Source organism: Solanum tuberosum, unplaced genomic scaffold (genome assembly GCF_000226075.1).
Source record: "Solanum tuberosum cultivar DM 1-3 516 R44 unplaced genomic scaffold, SolTub_3.0 scf00205, whole genome shotgun sequence".
Taxonomy (NCBI): domain Eukaryota; kingdom Viridiplantae; phylum Streptophyta; class Magnoliopsida; order Solanales; family Solanaceae; genus Solanum; species Solanum tuberosum.
Window position 1 is genome coordinate 542,426 of NW_006239130.1, and position 12,470 is coordinate 554,895.

A 12,470-nucleotide genomic window follows, 5' to 3' on the forward strand; every position below is an offset into this window, starting at 1 on the left:
GAAGAAATCACTTTAGCCATATCATCTCCTTGCTGGCTTCCGTATCGCAATATACTCAACTTCAGTTGTAGATAGTGCAACACACTTCTGCAACTTCAACTGCCATGATATTGCTCCCCCTGAAAAAGTAAACAAATATCCAATAGTGGATTTTCTGTTATCAAGCTCACTTGCCATATCAACATCTGTATAGCCCTTCAAGACTGGATCTGATGCTAAAAAACACAAGCATTCATCTGAGCTTCCTCTAAGATACCTGAGTATCCACTTCATAGCTTTCCAATGCTCTTTTCCAGGATTTTTGAGAAATTTGCTGACAACACCAACTACGTGAGCAATACCAAGTCTAGTGCATACCATTGCATACATTAGATTTCCGACGACGGAGGAATATGGAACTTTGGCCATGTTCTTTTTTTCTCCCTAGCTATTGCACCCATCTTCTTACTCAACTTCATATGACCAGCAAGAGGTGTCCTAACAAGCTTAGCATTCTTCATAGTAAAGCGCTCTAGTACATGTTCAATGTACTTCTTCTGGGACAAATAAATCTTCCTTTCATCTCTGAGGCGAGTAATTCTCATGCCCAAAATTTTCTTGGCATGACCCAAGTCTTTCATAGCAAAAGACTTACACAACTCTTTCTTCAACTCGTCAATCTTGGAAGTATTCTTGCCCACAATTAACATATCATCCACATACAACAAAAGGATGATAAATTTTCACCAGAATGTTTTTGTACAAATACACAATAATCTGATGAAGTATTATTATAGCGTTGCTCCACCATAGCAGATTCAAACTTCTTGTACCACTGTTTAGGAGCTTGCTTTAGGCCATAGAGACTCTTTCTGAGTTTGCACACAAAATTTTCTTTACCTTCTAATTTGAAGCCCTCAGGTTGTTCCATATAAATCTCGTCTTCTTGGTCACCGTGACGGAAAGCTGTCTTCACATCCATCTGCTCAATCTCTAAATTAAGACTAGCAGCCAAACCTAGAGTTGTACGAATCGAGGACATTTTCACAACAAGAGAAAATATTTCGTCAAAGTCAATACCCTTCCTTTGACCAAATATCTTAACAACCTATCTAGCTTTGTACCTGGGCTTCAAGTTGTGTTCTTCAACTTTAACTTTGAATACCACTTGTTCTTCAAATCTCTCATGCCCTTGGGCAATTTTACCAACTCATAAGTGTGGTTCTCATGCAGAGACTTCATCTCATCTTGCATGGCTTCAATCCATTGATCCTTGTGCTCATCTTCCATGGCCTCCTCATAACATTCAGGTTCTCCCCCATCAGTGAGTAACACATACTCATTGGGTGAATAACGAGAGGAAGGAAACCGCTGTCTTATGGACCTCCTAAGCGGAATATTTCATTCGTCCACAACTTCATGAGTATGAGGATCATCAATAACAATATCATTGTTATTATCAACATGAACATGTTGATTTGATACATGATTATGTGCGTCACCATGATCATCAAACCCAAAAAATCATGCATACTTGTGTGAGGAACTTCAAAACTTGAAGATTCTAGCTTTTCCGCTTTGTCAATATCTTCAATTGTTTGATTTTCCATGAAAATAATTATATCACGGCTTCTCACGAGTTTCTTCCCAATTGGATCATATAACATGTAACCAAATTCATGAAGGCCATATCCAATAAAGATGCACTGCCTTGTCTTGGCATCTAACTTTGACCTCTCATCTTTCGGCACATGTACAAAAGCTTTGCACCCAAATACTCTCAAATGGTCATAGGAAACATACTTTCCATACCAAACTCTATTTGGCACATCACTTTGCAAAGCAACAACATGAGATAGATTAATAACATGTGCAATAGTCAATAGAGCCTCACCCCAAAATGAGTTCGGCAACTTTGCTTCAGAAATCAAACATCTAACTCTTTCCATCAAGGTCTTGTTCATCCTCTCAACCAAACCATTAAGCTGAATCTTGGGAGGAGTCTTCTGGTGTCTAATATCTTGATGCTTGCAGTATTCGTCAAATGGTCCACAATATTCACCACTATTATCAGTACGAATACATTTCAGTTTCTTTCCAGTTTCTCTTTCAACTGAAGACTGAAACTGCTTGAAGACACCTAACACTTGGTATTTAGTCTTCAAGACATAGACCCAAAGTTTTCTCGAGCAGTAATCAATAAAAGTGAGAAAGTAGAGTGCACCACCCAATGTCCTTGTCTTCATTGGACCGCATAAATTAGAGTGTACCAATTCCAACAACTCTGTCTTTCTTGAAGGAGGAATAGACTTAAAGGAAACTCTTAATGAGTTTCCATTTTCCATCACCGTTGGTACTAACATATCATTCATCATCCAAAACACCAACAAAAATCAGGTGCAGACGAACATCATGAGCGTGTTTCACATTGTTTAAAACTAGTTTAGTTCTAACACTAGTTTCTAAACAAATTGTACCAATACCAACCACTCTAGAAATAGTCTCATTACCCATACTCAAGGTTCCAAAATCACCAGGAGTATAATAAGAGAAAAAATCCTTCCTTGATGTCACATGAGATGCGGTACCAGTGTGCACAACCTAGCTTTACTCATCACAAGCAATATTTATCATATCAGCATCAAGGATGGTAACAAGATCTTCGGTGGTGAGGTGGCTAGGCAATTTTCATTGCCATGTTCTTTAGTTTCCTCTTTGTTTTTATTTTCCTTTTTCAACTTCCTACAGAACTTCTTTGTGTGCCCTTTGATGCCACAATGATAGCACTCAATATCCTTAAGTCTGCCTCTGGATTTACTCATGTTATGTTCTCGATTCTGAGAACCACGAGTTTTGTTTCTCCCCCTGGAGTCAGTTATCAGGACATTCGACGAAGAAGAACCTTGAGTTTTTCTTCTCATCTCTTCGTTCAAGACACTACTATTGGCGGAATTCATAGAGATAACACCATCCGGAGCAGAATTTGAAAATGAAGTTTAAATGTTTCCCAAGAATCTTGTAGGGAACCAAGTAGAAGCAAGCCTTGAATTTCTTGATCAAATTTGATGCCCATAGCAGATAATTGGTTCATGATCCCCTGAAAAATATTCAGATGGTCTGTCATCGGAGAACCATCATGATACTTTAAACTCAACATCTACTTTATTAAGATCATTTTGTTGTTGCCAGTCTTCCAAGCATACAAACTTTCAAGATGCTCCCATAGGGTTCGAGCATGTGTCTCCCCAGAAATATGGTTCAACACATTATCGTAAACCCATTGCCTAATGAATCCACAAACCTGCCTATGCAACAGATTCCACTCTTCAACTATTTTATTATCAAGCTTTATAGTGGTAAAGACTCACAGTGGTAAATACTAGTTTGTAAAAAATTTTGACATAAAGAAAATCTTCCATTTTCCCCTTCCAAATGGCATAATTAACACCATTCAAAGTAACCATTCTACTTGTGTTGGCTTCCATCGTTTTTCCTAAAAAAATATAGTTATTGCAAACCAAAATAAATCTTTTATGATGTAGAAGTTCAGACTGTGCTGCAATCAGAGAGTATAGTCAGATAAAACCTTGGCTCTGATACCAATTTGTTGGGAAAACGCGGACTAACACAAATATATATATGGTCAAATGATAGAAATAAAATGGGAAAATAATGACACCAAGAATTTTATGTGGAAACCCTTCTAAATGAGGGAAAAACCATGGGCCAAGAGGAGCAACTGATATCACTATATTAAGAAATTTTACACTGTGTAGTCACGAATACAATACTCAAAGTGACTACTACACACTCAAAAGGAATAACACTCTTTTGATTTTCACCTTACTAAAATATCACTCACACTCTATTTTTCTTCACGAATTATTTTTCTTATATAGTCTATGAAATACATCACTTTGCTCTCAAATTATATATTTTCCCCTAACTTGGTGTGTTCTATAAATGAGCTAATGAGCTCCTTTTATAGAAGAAATTTACAGCTAAAGATGTCACCAGTGACATCATGAAAATACTAAAGTTTCAAACTTTGCAACTATGTAGTTATCTTGGTAAAATTTAGTTGGTATGTAGTTGTACCAAAGTGAGACTTTAATAAAATGGGGCTGGAACCCACACATGTTAGGGTGGGGGTGTACGTACACCCGTTAACTTCAAAAAAATGATGTGTATATATGTATATATATCTTGAGAAATTGGCAAAAACTAGGATATGATTAATAGTGCACCCATGAGGAGCGTAGGAGTGTCCTGTTGTTACTAGCTAAATCATTCACTCACAAGATCCCAATTTTAATCCAACTAGAGCCTTTTAAATTATTTTTATTTAAAGTTTAGCTTAGAGATAATATTTGGTGCACCTGAAGTGTTTAAATTCTGAGTTCTCCTCTGTCTACAACTACAACGAATAGAATAAATAAATATTCAAAACCTAAAATTATGTAGGAACTAAGACAACCATATAATAACTACATCTCCATGATGCATTTTCTTCATAGCAACAAACGGATCCTCTTTACATGATACATCATGCATTGCAAGAACAATCTGGATTCGGAGAAAAGGGTGGCCATTCTTTAAAAGATCAACCAGCTCATGGAATGTAATATTTTATAACAGTTAGCTTGCTAAGTACACATTTAGTTAGTAGTAGCATGCTATATGGTCAATTAGCAGATCTTAGTCGATTGTAATTAGTTATATCTAGTCACATTTACCTACCGTAATTAGGTAGGTAAATCATCCTCTATTTTTGGGAGCTTCAGACACACTTGAAGCTGTACAAATAGGAATTTAGCTCATCGACATGGATAATTATACACTTCAGAGCAGAGCTATGAATCTCTCTCTTTTGATGAAGAACAAGGTTGGATTTATAGATGGATCAATCACTTACGACAAATTTGAAGTCGATTTGGTGAATCAGTGGGAGAGATGCAATGTGATTATGATATCTTGAATCATAACTAATGTGAGAAAAGGACTTCTCAGTGGAATTTTATTTCGATCTAGTGCCAGTTTTATATGAGAGGAACTCCAGGAGAGATTTGACAAAATTAATATGTCACATATTTATCATTTGCACAAAGAAAGAGCTACATTAGTGCAAGGAACTGCACCTTTATCAATTTACTATTTGTTAAATGAGCCCATCTTCCTATGAATGTTAGAAATCAAAGGAATATAGTGAGCATCTTCAGAAGTAGAGATTATTGCAGTTCCTTATGGGCATAAATGATGGATATGTGAATTCTTGTGGTCAAATTATGATGAAGATATCTGCTAATGTGAATCAAGCCTATGCATTGTGACATTAGTTTCTTAGCCTCACGTCGCCATTTTTAGAAATCCTAGGAAGGCGTTGGATATCAATTGGCATCTGAGCCTAGGCTCGACATCAAACGAGGGAACACATTTCTATTGTCATCATTTGTGGCGATAGATGGTAGTCAGAACTCTCAAAGGGACTGTGTTACGGCTATTGAGGGGGCAGTCAAGGACTATGACGCCTCAAGAATATGGTGACTGATTTGAAAACTAACATAGAGTAAACGTTAGACGATCTAGACTACAAGATGTGGCAGGCAGAGGGAGACGTCATGAACACTAGTTGAAACTTTGAAAGAAACTGGAAAACAGCAGCCCAAGAGGCATCTAAAATTTTTGGTAAATTCGAGGAGCTCCAGCAAGAGCGAACTTGACTGAGGAACTAGCCCACAGAAACAAGAGGTAGACAAGATGATTTCCATACAACAAACCATAGATAACTTGACTGGTCACCTTAATGTTATAAGTGTTTAACTTCAAGGACTACTCCAAAGAGGTGGCAATCACATCAGGGGTGTTGTGGATATTGCCTACATGAGACAAGAACTCAAGATCCTAGAACCAAAGCGCTACCACGGAGCTCAGAATGTCAAAGATGTGGAGAACTTCATTTTTGACATTGAACAGTAATTTTATGTCGTGGGTATGTTGGAGGGAGAAAATAAGGTATCAACTGTTTCCATGTATCTTCACAGTGATGTGATGTATCTTGATACATAGGAGGATCTGAAGGCTGCTATCTCCTTATAGTTCTTCCCCAAAAATGTGGAGTACAACATGTGCCGGAAGCTCTAGGAGCTGCGCCAAACTAGGTCATTTCAACATTATGTAGTGCTGATGATGAACATCCGAGACATGGGTAAGCAAGACAAGCTCTTTACATTCATGGAAGGGTAGAATCCTTGCGGCCGCATAGAACTGCAAAGACAAAGGGTTGATATGTTTCCCAAGTCCATCTAATCTTTTGAATATGTTGTGGATTAGCACATAGAAGTCCAGAAGGACAAGCCTCAAACAACAAATACGGGAGGATACAAGGGGACTCAACCTATAGATAGTGGTCCTAATGGAAGTGGGGGTGGTCCAAATAAAAGTGGGGGAGTGATGCTTATCGTGACCAGTCACACTATCCTACGGTATGAGTGTCTACGATCGTCAATAATATAGTAACCCAACCGAGGGTTGGGGTCATATCCCAAGGGAGCGGTTTTGAAAATTAATAACCAATTAGAATTTCATTCAAGATAGTCATAGTTAAAGACATTTGCGATAAAAGATATAGTAAATTAAAAAGAGATGACACAAAAGTGTCAAATATCAAAGGGGGTTTTGAAACAAGTACTCAAATGGCAAAATAAACAAGAAAATCAAGTATGGGGAAAGGTTCTTGGGATGTGACCGCAATACAAGTTGAGATAAATTGTTGGGTACATGCTTTCAATATGAAATTTGCAAGATAATAGTGACTAGTCTAAACTTTAAATGGAAATAGGTTCCCTCTCGGGAAACTTAGCCCGTTTCAAATGCGTTCCTCTCGGACACCCATTTGCCGCATGAAGACCAGCCTACGCCTTACCCCACTCACTCTCTCGAGCTGAGTGTTAGGATATGGGACTAGGGCTCACCCTCTCGGGCAGAACCTCATGTCGACCCACTCCTTAGGCCATTAGTCTAGTGGTTTTGGTTTCATGACCTCCCTCTCAGGCAAGCCGAAAACACATGGGTGGCTTTGTATTTGCAACTACAAACCCTTTAGATTAAATCACAACCACTAGGTGAAATCACCATTAACATACATCTAACCTATCAACAAGCAAGACCCAACAAGAATATCAACCCATATTTGTTAAATCACAACCCAAGAATGGGGATTTTAGCCACACATCAAGAAATAAGAAATTATACCTAACATGATAATAAAATCAACTGGGTATAAGAAATTAAACTTTAAATAGCAAAGGAAAGTGAATAGAGAAGAACCACTTCCAACTTGGGGAAGAAGAACTCCTTTCTTCAAGTCTCCATAAAACACTCTCCAAACTTGAGAGAAAAATACAGAAAAATACTATAGATTAAAAATAATTTTTACTCTAAAAATGTTCCACAATTAAGACTACAATTCTAATTAGTATTTATAGTTTTCACAGATTGTGCTACGGAGGATTGTTCGGCGACATTAGTCGAGATCGCTGATGAACTCGGTGATCCGCCTTTTGATCAACTCATCGCCTTCAATGTCTTTCCTTTAGCATTCTCGCATTCTGGATCATTGGGCGGTACAGTGCTGCTTCGCGGAACTAATCGGTGACTCGCTGACTGCTTCTTTCCTCGCCTTTTGATCCACTTTCTTCAAGGTTTCACGTACTGGAACGAAGGGCGGTTCATGTCGTTTCGGCGACTCGCCAAGTTGAACTCGGTGATCTGCAAGATTCCATTTCATGTTCTTTTCAGCCCTATTTGCTCCATTTTGCGCTTAAGCATCCATGGTTCCACTAAAACTTTAAATACCTGAAACTTCAGCATTTTGATCAGGTATTGAGATAAAAACAAGCATTCAAGGACACTATTTCTATTAAAATAAAGCCCTAAATGAGTCCAATTTGTGAACTCATCAACACCCCCAACTTAAACTTTTTCTTGTCCTCAAGCAAACTCAAGCTCAGCAGTTCAAATAGGGTGCCTCAAAATTGTGCTACACAAGACTAAATCATGAATGCACAAAACAAGGCTCAATATACTTATGCAAGGATCACTTGTGTACTCAAAGATTCAAATTGTGACACACCATTACCAAAGATTCTCATGCTCGCAATACTTGCTACTTGTGCAAGTTCAAGCTCAACAAAAGTATCTAAATGCCCTCACGTAAAGAATGATTCCATATTCACACACAGATATGAGTCAATGTAAGATCATGAATCAGATACAACGCTCACACTCAAAAAGAGGAACACAATACATGCTTTCACCCATAGGTTTGCCTTTATTTTCCAATTGACTTTCGATTCGGCGTGCTCAAAATCACAAAGGACTTTCTAAGGCTTGTAATGAGGCTGAGTGCAAAGGTATGGTCATTTAGGCTCAGTAACTTTCATCCTCGTGAGGTGTGATGTACTCAATTCATTCTCCATGTATTTCTTGGAAACCTAGTGTCTTTTGCACTTTTATTCCACGACTTTCTTTTTCTTTCTTTTCTTTTCTCTTTCTTTTTTTAATTCTATATGCAGGGTTTCCATTTTGTTTTGCAATACAATAGGTTCAGGAGACTTTCTTGCACTTCTTGACTTTTCCTTTTCCTTTTCACCACACTCCCAACTTAGACTTTTGGCCTAAGTCAGGCTATTCACTAAACACATCTCAAAAGGATTATAGGTAGTGGATGAAAAAAAGTCTAAGTTTCTTCCAAAGGAGGATAGGCTCAAGGGGTTTTCAAGAGAGTTTTACACGTTCATGGGTAGGCCACAAAAAGAGGTATATGTCGAATTGGCTCACACTCTTTAAAATTATCTAAGATCATCTCAAGAGTAAACCTTTCTAAATCAATCAGACTAACAGGGAAAATTCTAGGTTTATTCATGCAAGGTTCGAAGTAAGCTGAACACAAGGCATCGATACTTCAGTCAGATAAGACAAGACACATTCGCTAGCGTGCAACGGTCCTCACAAGAAAATCAATTCGATAAATGGCTAGTCACAACAAGATGCAAACAGTGCACATATTGTCTACGTAAGTTCATTTGGCCTCGTCGCAGCCATGCATTCATGTTTGTTCAATTGAGAGCACTATTCAAGTCATCGGTATTGATCGCAATCGAGACTTAAATTTTTGCAAAAGAACAACCACTTTCAATATAAGAGGTGGCGAAAAGAGTTTTTTCGAAGGATCAAAATTGTTTTTGCAATTAAAACAACAGGAGCCATGAGCTCAAACATCCACAGAAAAGCAGTATTTAAAATAATAATTAAAAATAGACAACCCAAATATATACAGAACAAAACATGTCTGTTAGCACAAAAGGTGTGGGCCTCACCCCACCACAAATAAAAAGCGTTTGTCCTCAAATGCAAGAAATAAGTATCCAAAAAGGGCAAAAAAAGAAAAACAGAGAGGGAGGTAAAGATGGGATCTTGTTTATGCAGTCACTCCATTTGTCTGAGCATCAGTGCCCGGTGCATCTTTCTGAAGTAAAACAATGGTCCCTGGAGCATTGTCATTTTGGTCTCTACTGTTTGCCTCTGCCTTAGTCTCTGTAGCAAGATTTGCGGCAATCATCTGATCTATCTCCTGAGCTGCTCTGAAGGCATGCATTGCATTAACTAAGCTCCGATCACATGGGCGGATATTAAGATCGAAAGGAATTCGTCTCTTTTCTCTAGCTTCCTTGGTGTACTTTCTTTGCCTGGCCATCTCGGCTCTCTTTTCCTCTTTTCTAAATTCTTGAGCTCTTACGTGCCTGGGTGGGTCATTCCTCCCTGCAACTTTTGGTCTATCCATTCCTGCAACCACTTCGAGGATAAGTTAAATAGCAATTCAAATAAGAGCAAAACTGGTGTTTCTATGTGTGTAAATTGATGAACCCATGATACACAAGGGGTGGGTGAAAGGCGATCAGGGCTCTTTCGGTGATCCGTCGGGTGTGTTCTGCGAACCAAACTGACCCCCAAGAGTTACAGTTCAATCAGTACATATAAATAGAAGAAAATTGTTAGGCGAACTGCCGAACAATTCGGCGACGTTTGCTAATTTTGCTGATCATCTCTTTTTGTCCATTATCAACCCCGCCTTTCAATTTTCACCCAGCGACCCCCAGTTGATGTAACCACGCATATATAACTTAATTTCAGCGAAAACACATAGAAACTCCTATTCCCACCATGCAAAAATTTAACTCATTGCGTAGCTAAGTGGAAATTCCTTGAACCATACAACAGATACCACTTCACAATCGAAAATATATGTAATCTTAGTGACTCAGAGACTCAGCAGAGGTTTAACACTTTCATCATTATGCAAATGAGTAAAAGTATAATATTTTTTAACATGCGATGTTTAGATTGTTGACCTTTGATGTTGAATAGTTGCTAATGAAGTGCTAGGCAGCAATGCAATCCAAATCCGTGCATATATCAATGAACCACAATATTCCAAAAGTACAATAAATATAAAAAAAATAGAGAGCAGGTGTGAATTTGGTAGGTCGAAGAAATGAGAGAAAATGAGTGACATAGGACTTTTAAACCTGTGGCTTGCAAAAACCGTCCGGTTCTTGCCTGCTCGGCGATGTAAATCGAGTTCGCCTAGTTATTCGGCTACACGCCAAATGTTTAACTAGTTCACCAAATGTCACACGATCGGCATCTCCTGTGAAGATTCCAACGGCGGTCTTCGACGCGATCGCTGACATGGTCGGCGATGCACCACAACTCTTTTCAAGACCGCTAAAGTGCATAGGGTGTTGGCTGGCAATGCTTTGTGTTCGCAAATCTTTTCAGTGCTCCGCCAACTGGACTTGTTGTTTGTCTCCATATCATTTTTCAATCATCTCCCTCGTTTCAACCTATACAAACAACACACCATTATTTTCTTAAGGTAAAATAAAGAAAGAAAGGGTTTTGGGTTGCCTCCTAAACAGCGCCTTAGTTAACGTTGTGGCATGACGCAAGTCAACAGTTATTCTTCATCCTCGGATTCGCTCATGTTGTAATTAGTCGAATCCTTGGCGAATGGTGGGTAGTGGCCTGATATCAAATGGATGATTTGAGCATCCTACAGCTGGATGGTCATGGAATCCTGCAGCTGGATGGTCATGGAGTGAGAGGCTGATGCTTCATTTAGCATTGTGATATTTTCCTTCATCTCATTCAACATCTCCTCTTGTGCCTTCATTTTCTTTTGAATGAGTGAAAGAGCTTCATCTCCTTGCACACCTCCCTACTTCTTCCCATGATTACACTCACGGAGGGAGTGGTACTTTTCTTGACCCATGGTTTGTACTTCCAATTCTGTGACTCGGTTGGACAGATCATCCAACTTGGTAATGAGTACCTCCCGCTCCTGCTTCATTTTGGCTTTTTTGCTGGTTGCTACCATGCCATCGAGGAGTTTTTTGACAACTTCATAGTGCTGGTATAGCATGCCCCCATCGAAAAATCTGATCGGTTATGCTTCTATTCTCGGGTCCAAGACCCCTATAGAAGCACTCCAGTAGTGCCTTATCTGCCATCCCGTGAGAGGGGAATGGTTGCAAGACTGCTTGAAACTTCAGCCACATGTCCTGAATTGTTTCATCCCCTACCTGTTTAAATGTAAAGAGGTTGTCCCTGAGGGCCAGTAGTTTCAACAGGGGATGATTTGTGTGGTATCCATAATGGTCATCCATCGTTTGTTCCCTGCTGGAATGTTCAAACAAGCAAAGCAAAACTACAACTAAGATTAGTAAAGCTAAAACTACAGAAAAATAGAGATTCTTGCCTATGATCCTTGGAATTATATACACCCAAAAACTCAAAGAAAAACAAAACAGAGAGTAAAGTTAATAATCTACGATTAATAAGATGAAAATTCTAGTGAACTAAAAATTCTCAAATAACACCACTCCCCGGCAGCGGCGCCATTTTGGTGCTTATCGTGACCAACGACACTATCCTACGATATGAGTGTCTACGATCGTCAATAATATAGTACCCCAACTGAGGGTTGGGGTCGTGTCCGAAGGTAGTGGTTTTGAGAATTAATAACCAATTAGAATTTCATTCAAGTTAGTTGTAGTTAAAGGCATTTGCGATAAAAGACATAGTAAATTAAAAAGAGGTGACACAAAAGTGTCAAATATCAAAGGGGTTTTGTAACAAGTACTCAAACATCAAAATAAACAAGAAAATCAAGTATGGGGAAAGGTTCTTGGGATGTGACCGCAATACAAGTTGATATAAATTGTTTGGTACATGCTTTCAATAGGAAATTTGCAAGATAATAGTGACTAGGCTAACCTTTAAATGGAAATAGGTTCCCTCTAAGGCAACTTGCCCCGTTTCAAATGCATTCCTCTCGGACACCCATTTGCCGCATGAAATCCAGCCTACGCCTTACCCCACTCACTCTCTCGAGCTGAGTGTTAGGATATGGGACTAGGCCTCACCCTCTC